Raw genomic sequence first — 8,073 nt, forward strand, 5'->3', positions numbered from 1 at the left:
GGTATGGAGTGGGCGTTGACTGCCCTGTGGGACCCACACCCATGTCAGAGTGGGCTCTACTCGGCCTCTACTTCCAAGCCGGATTCCCGCTAACGTGCGCCTGGGGAGGCAGAATTTTGGAGTACGTGAGTCCTTGCCACCCCTGTAGCAGACCTGAATGGACTCTGGCTCCTGGCTTCAGCCTGACCCAGCTCCTGGCAGCCATTCGGGAAATGAGCCAGGGGATGGAAGCACTGATAGAGATGACTGGAATAGAGGTTCCTGTTTAACGCAGGAATGAGACGGAGAATAGTGGTAAGCGAGAAGCAAGGTTTAATGGGGTCGGGCATTGTCAGAACAGGTGGGAACCTCTCTGGATGTGGGGGAGAGTGCTGGCCATTTGTGCTACAGAAGACAAGATGGACATAGTGTGATAGAGAGAATACACCTGACTGGCCCGTGAGCATCTCTGCGAAGAACTGAGAGCTGAGGGCTCAGAGGTGTCTGAGCAGGCCAGTGTCTCGGGCAAGAGCTGAGCACACACTTGGCATCCAGACCGGGGCTTATGAAGGAACAGGGCCCAGTTCTTCCACCATTTCTCCTTCCCTGCACCCTCTTTCCCTGAACAAAGGGTTTGCTGGATCTGAAATAAGTAAAATTCCTCCCAAGACTTTATTACCCAACGTCAGCAGACGGTGTGGCTGGGCAGACACAATTCTCTGGGGAGCTTTCTTTGGGGAACATCTGGGAACACCAGTGAGGTTATGGAGGTTTGGGAAGGACTGGGTAGTGTAAAATGCAGGGCTGGGGCTGGTGTTGGGTGGAGATGTTTAAGCTACACCACCTGGACATGTCCTAAGTGCTCCACTTCCACTTGAATTTGCTGCTAACAGTCTGATAGCACAGTGGAAAAGTCCCCAAGTGCATGGCTCCCCGCCACCCATGTAGAATACAGACAAATCTCTTTGGCTCCTAGCTCAGGCGTAACCTAGCCAATTTAGGGAGTGAACCAGCAAGTAGAAAAATTCTTTTTCAGTATATAAGTCTGCCTTTCAAATAAATAAATAATATTAAAAACAAGAAAACAAAACCACTGGGTTGCATCCAAGGCTGCTAGAGGCTGCCACGTGCCTTCCACAGGTGCTTCACTTTCCTTGGGCACTTCTTACACACAGGCTGATTTTTAACTTCCTCTCTCTACTAAAAAGTAAAAAAATGAAAACAATGAAAAGCAAGTTGGCCCATTGTGGTGGCCTAGTGGCTAAAGTCTTCACCTTGCATATGCCAGGATCCCATATGGGCGCCAGTTCTAATCCAGAAGCTCCACTTCCCATCCAGCTCCCTGCCTGTCGCCTGGGAAAGCAGTCAAGGACAGCCCAAAGCCTTGGGACCCTGCACCTGCATGTGAGACCTGGAGGAAGTTCCTGGCTCCTGGCTTCGGATCGGCGCAGCACCGGCTGTTGTGTTTACTTGGGGAGTGAATTATTGGATGGAAGATCTTCCTTGCTAGCTCTCCTCTCTGTAGATCTACCTTTCCAATAAAAATTTTAAAATCTTAAAAAAAAAAAAAGAAAAGGAAAGGAAAGGAAAGGAAAGAAAAACAAGCTCCAGAGACGAGCGTATCATCTGGGCGTTCATACACTGAACCTACCACAGGCTATGACTCCCATTTTGGTCTAGCTTGTGTTGTTATAACAGACTCAGGGCTGGGTAATTTGCAAGGGGAGATGTGTTGAGCTTATCAGTGTGTTGCCCCTGAGCCTCTCTCCATCTTCCTTCCCTGCTGGAACAGCGCACGGCAGGTGGCATCGCACTACTGCGGAGGAAGCAAAGGAGACGAGGCAGGGGCCAGGTTTGCTCCCAGGGGGAACTGATCCACTGCTGGGAGCCTTGATCTGCTCCTGGGAGGCAGCTTCAATCCATCCCTAACAATCGCCATCCATCCTCAGGACCTCGTTACTGTCCACTGAGCCCTCCCTCTTAAAGGGTGGGCCAGGCTTCCTGCACAGCAGCCCATGGGGAACACATCATATCCAACCCAGCTGGCGATGGGAGTAGGCTGAACACACAGCAGGAATCAGCCACAGTTTTGAGCTTCTGCTGGGTGGGACGTTTTGGTGGGCACCAGCAACCCACTCCACACCTAGGTTGTCCCACCTAGGGCTGTGGGGAATGAAAGATAGACACAGAAGGAAGTAGCAAGGTGTCATGAGCCCTTAGAGCTTGGAGAGTAAGCCACAGGTGGATGCAATCTACTGCGACCCCAGGAGCAAGACAGTCGGGACTGATAGGAGAGGATGGGGGTGCCCTGAGTAAAAGTTTCCTTCCTTCTGTTGGACCCAGCCCCTTCCTGCTCCTGTGTTGCTTCCAGCACTTCAGCAAATTGCTAACCCACCAACACAACCATAATAAGTCACTCATGCAACACCCTCCAACAGGGATCCATTGTATGTGGGTCAGGTGGCCAGGGAGCTAAGCCTGATTTGGATCTGTACCATGCATTGTTTGGAGATAGGATGAAATCATGAAATGCAAGCTCTCTTTCTAGGTCTGCAGGAAAACCAACAACATCCAATGACTTCTTCCTGGGTGAAACCATACATTATTTATTTTTAGTATCACTTCATTTGTTTCTGAAAGGGAGAATTAGAGAGAGGAGATCTTCTGCTGTTGGGTAGAAAGTTGGACATTGGCCTAAGCGTGTGTGAGAGTAGCAGCGTCCAGCAGCCTCAGAAACACACCTTGAAAACAGCTCAGGACTTGCCACTCCAGAATCCTGCCCCAAACCAGGTATGCTCATCAGTGGTACCAGTCTTCCCCTAGGAAGGCACCCTCGGAGAATACTCTGCCCGGTGCCAGAGGGGCTATCCAGTCTGATAACACTGGGCAATGCCCTTTGTGCAGGAAAGAGGGGAGAGCAGAGGAAGAAGTGGACCTCGTTTCCTTAGACGCCCCAGTTTGGCTGTACACTGCATCTTCAGCCTTCTCCTAGGATGCTGGCCTGCACTGCCTGGTGTTTCGCTCTCAACTCAGCTCAGTTCTCTGCCAGACTTGTCAGGTGCGTGCTCATTATCAAACCATGTGACCTTACTTTCCGCAGGCTGCAGGACTAGGCACTCTTTCTCAGATTCCACTTGCAGAGGCACCCATGAGTTCTAACAGAAGCCCCACCCCGTTCAAACCTTGCTACCAGCACCACCACTCTGTATCACACCTGAATTCTCTCTTGCAGTTAGATTTGTAAGTACCTTTATTCCACAAACTGCACTAATACACCCGCTGGTTGACTCCCCAGATGGCAGCAACAGCTGGGGCTGGGCCAGGCCAGTCCCAGGAACCCTGAACTATCCAGGTCTCCCATGTGCGTGTCAGGGGCCCAACAGCTGAAACATCTTCCGTTGCTTTTCCAGAAGAGGGGAAGCCAGGCCTAGAACCAGCACTCATACGGGATGCTGGCATCACAGGTAATAGCTTAACCATTGCATCACGTTCTTTCCCCATATAAAATATGTATTTACCCCCAAATTGCTGCACACTAATTTTAGCAAGCTGATAGCTCAACGCAGTAGTATATCTCAGGGGTCTCCTTCACTCTTTAGAATTATTAAATGCTAGGCCCAGCACGGTAGCCTAGTGGCCAAAGTCCTTGCCTTCCATGCACCAGGGTCCCATTTGGACACCGATTTGTATTCCAGCTACCCCACTTCCCCTCTAGCTCCCTGCTTGTGGCCTGGGAAATCAGTTGAGGATGGCACAAAGCCTTGGATGTATCCATGTGGGAGACCTGTGTGTGGCACCTGGCTTTGGGCTAGCTCAGTCCTGGCCATTGTGGCCGCTTGGGGAGTAACTCATGGGATCTTTCTTTCTGTTTCTTCTTCTTTCTGTAAATCTGACTTTCCAATTTTAAAGAGATTGCTAAATGCTAGGAACCAGCATCATAGTGCAGTGGGTGAGTTCCCGCCTACAATGCTGGTATCCCATATAGGCATTAGTTCATGTCCTGGCTGCTCCACTTCCAGTCAAGCTCCCTGCTAAGGCACCTGAGTAAGCAGTGGTAGAGGGCCCACGTGGTAGGCTGTGTCCCCATGTAGGAGACCCAGATGAAGCTTTTGGTCCCTGCCTGGATCAGTCCCAGCAGTTTGGCTATCTAAGGGAGTGAACCAGTAAATGGAAGCATCCCCTCTGTCTCTCCCTCTGCCTCTGTAACTCTGACTTTCAAATAAATAAATATTTTTAAAAAGTAATTACTGGGCCCGGTGCAATAGCATAGTGGTCAAAGTCCTCACATTAAATGTGCCAGGATCTTATATAGGCGCCAGTTCTAATCCTGGCAGCCCTGCTTCCCATCCAGCTTCCTGCTTGTGGCCTGGGAAAGCAATCAAGCACAGCCCAAAGCTTTGGGATCCTGCACCCGCATGGGAGACCTGGAAGAAGCTCCTGGCTCCTGGCTTTAGATTGGCTCAGCTCCACCCGTTGTGGCCACTTGGCGAGCAAACCATCAGATGGAAGATCTTCCTCTTTGTATATCTGCCTTTCCAATAAAAAATAAATAAATCTTTTTTAAAAAACCAGATTTCATATTCATCTTCATATCTCAAAAAGAAATCTTGCTATTTATCTTTACAATTTTTTTTTTTAGATTTATTTGAAAGGCAATTACACAAAAAGGGAGAGACAGACACACATAGAGATATTCCGTCCTCTGGTCACTTCTCAAATTGCTGAAGCAGCCATGGCTGGGCCAAGCTGAGCCAGGAGCCCAGAGGCTGAGTCTGGGTCACCATGTGGCTGCAGGGGTCAAGCATTTAGGCGTCCTGCTGCCTTCCCACGAGGATAGCAGGGCACTGGAGTTCAAGTAGAGTGGTAGGGACTCAAACCAGTGTCCACACGGGATGTTCGTGTGCAGGCAGCACTCTAACGTGCTACGCCACAGTGCCAGCCCCTATCCTTGTGACTGTAAGAAAACAACTTGATCTTTCATTTCCTCCTTTTTTTCTCTGGTTTTACTTTGCTTTCTCATTTCCTGTTGTTTTGAATTGGTTTTATTGCCTTCTTTGTCCTCAAAATTTTTCTGGTAAGAAATAGAAACCTTCTATCTGTTAGTGCAGTCGCCCAGGTGTCTGCAAAGGCTGAGGATGGGTCGAAGTCAGGCGCTGCGTCTGCGTGAGGGTGCCACGTGAAGGGCACAAAGCCAAGTACTTAGGCTGTCGCTTGCAGTCTCCCAGGCACATTAACAGGAAGCTGGGTTGGAAACAGAGCAGCCGACACTGCTGCATGGAATTCAGGCACCCTAAACGGCGGTCTAACCTGCTGGGCCACTCTGGTGTCCTCTGCAACCTTGGTCTTTCCCCAGCTTCCCAGCTGTCCAGTTGCCTGACTCTCTTCTTCATGGTCATCTCTAGAACCAAAAAACAAAGTAATAATAATAATAATAATAATAATAATGGAGCTCTCCAACACCAAAGGGACACCCAGTTAGCACTGCGATATCATCTTACAGGGAAGGACTGAGGTCTATGGGATGTCAGGCGCTGCCCAGGGGGTGTAGGTCTTCTGGAACCCAGGGATGCTGATCCCCTTCACACAGCTCCCGTTCCTTCTGTGTGCCTAATGCCATAGTCATGTGGGAGATAGCTGCATCCCTGCCTTGCTTCCTGACTTTGTGTGCCCTGGGATAATGCCAAAGTTGTTAGGTCTCAAGTAGAGATTCAGAGAAGTTATCCCAGAGGTCATTGGTGTGACATATCAGCTTATGCCTGCAACACTAGCATCCTATAGGGGTGCCAGTTCAAACATGCTCCACCTCCCAACTAGCTCCCTGCAAGTGCTCCTGGGAAAGCAGTGGAGAACAGCAAATGTGCTTAGGCCCCTGGGAGACTCTGAAGAGGCAGCAGGCTCCTGGCTTTGGCCTGGACCAACCCTACCCTTGCAGCCATTTGAGGAGTGAATCAACAGATGGAAGACCTCTCTCTTTTTTGCTTTCCCTCTCTAAATCTGCCTTTTGAATAAATAATAAATAAGTATAAAAACAAAGTTATTCTAGTGCTTTTTTTTCATTGCATAACAAAGCATTCACTTTAAGTTTTTTTTTTTACTATATTTTGATTTTAATTGACACAAAAAATTGTACATATATCTGGTGTTTCTTAAACATTTTTGAGGAGTCTGGGTCCAGCACACAGTAGCCTAGCAGCTGAAGTCCTTGCCTTGCATGTGCCAGGAACCCATATGGGCGCCGGTTCATGTCCTGGCAGCTTCACTTCCCATCCTGCTCCCTGCTTGTGGTCTGGGAAAGCAGTGGAGGACGGCCCAAAGCCTTGGGACCCCACCCCCATGTGGGAGACCCGGAAGAAGCTCCTGGCTTCACATCTGCTCCTCTAGCCATTGAAGCCACTTGCAGAGTGAACTTGTGGAAGGAAGATATTTGTATCTCCTTTCTCTGTAGATCTGACTTTGTAATAAAAAGAAAAATAATAAAAAAAAATTTTTTGAGGAGTCATTTTTCTGAGTAGCCTCAGAAAACTTCATGAAAGTTTGTGAAATGTGGCAACCTTATGATTTAACTCTACACACAAAAAAAGAGAGAAATACAGTGAAAAGAGGAAACTTCTGATACAGAATTTACCAACAGTAAAAGTGCTAAGGCGAAAAAGGAAGCGAAATTTTACAACTTGAAAATAGAGCCGTGGAGTCCACAGAGATTTCCCGCATGAGCACAGCCTAACAATAGCACGCTGACATCATCAGTGAAGCCAGTCGCTGTGATCAGCAGAGGAGGGAGAAGCTGTGCCTCCCGCCAAGGAGAACGGGCCAATTTCTGCTCAGGGCGTGTTCCCACCGTCTCCACAGACCCTGGTACGTCCTAGCACTCCAGGCACTTGGTCTCATAAACTTCAGTTGAACTAGGACTGTTCCTGGTGACGTAGGCAAAGGTCCTGTTAGGACACTGATGTGCATGGTTCTCGGGGCATCCCGCACCCAGGCTGCTCCCTGCCACCCCACTCAGTGGGCGGCTCTCACTCTCAAGGGCCAAGGCGGAATGCCAGTCTTCAAACACATCAAGCTGAAGGGTGGGAAGGGGAGAAGGGTTGGGCCCCTGGTCCTTCTTGAATTCATTTTCATTTTTGAATATTATTGAATAAATAATTCTATAGGGGGTAGCACCCCTTGTGTGCCCCTCAGGCACCAGCGAGCAAGGTGTGGGTCCTGTCATCTGGGACACCTGGACCAGCTGGGAGTCAAACTGGAAATATTTTTTTTAACACTTATTTATTTTTTTTATTGGAATGGCAGATATACAGAGAGAGGAGGAGAGATAGAGAGGAAGATCTTCCATCTGATGGTTCACTCCCCAAGTGGCTGCAATGACTGGTGCTAAGCCGATCCAAAGCCAGGAGCCAGGAGCTTCTTCCGGGTCTCCCACGTGGGTGCAAGGTCCCAAGGCTTTGGGCCGTCCTCGACTGCTTTCCCAGGCCACAGGCAGGGAGCTGGATGGGAAGCAGGGCCACTGGAATACGAACCGCCGCTCATATGGGATCCCGGCACGTGCAAGGCGAGGACTTCAGCCGCTAGGCTACCATGCTGGGCCCAAACTGGAAGGTCTATTGCATTTGCTTTTTACACTCCCAGCTGCCCTGCTGGGCGCCTGCTCATAGTGTTGGCTGGCAGGCACCCTGTCCAAGCTCTATTTTATGCTTCCCATTCAAAACATTTCACTCCAAAATGGTCCGAAGACGGGTTTCTGGGAACTACGGTTTCTTAGAGCCTTTTCTTATAAGGATTTATTTATTCGAAAGGTGGAGTTACAGAGAGAGTTGGGCACATACAGAAAGACATCTTCGATCTGCAGTTCCTGAATGGCCACAACAGACAGGGCAAGTCAGGAGCTCCACCCAGGTCTCCCTGTGGGTGCAGGGCCCGAGGACTGGACCCGCTTCCTTCGCTTTCCCAGGTGCATCGAGCACCCAGGACCAAGTGCCTACGGGAGGTGGCAACACTGTAGCTTACTGCACTGTGCCAGGACGCTGGCCTCTCTCTGACCCTTCTGTCCTTTCTGTCCTGATCGCCTCAGTCACCAGGGGGACTTCTGTTTTG

This window comes from Ochotona curzoniae, unplaced genomic scaffold, assembly GCF_017591425.1.
Source record: "Ochotona curzoniae isolate NIBS_2020 unplaced genomic scaffold, NIBS_Ocur_1.0 contig_66, whole genome shotgun sequence".
NCBI lineage: Eukaryota > Metazoa > Chordata > Mammalia > Lagomorpha > Ochotonidae > Ochotona > Ochotona curzoniae.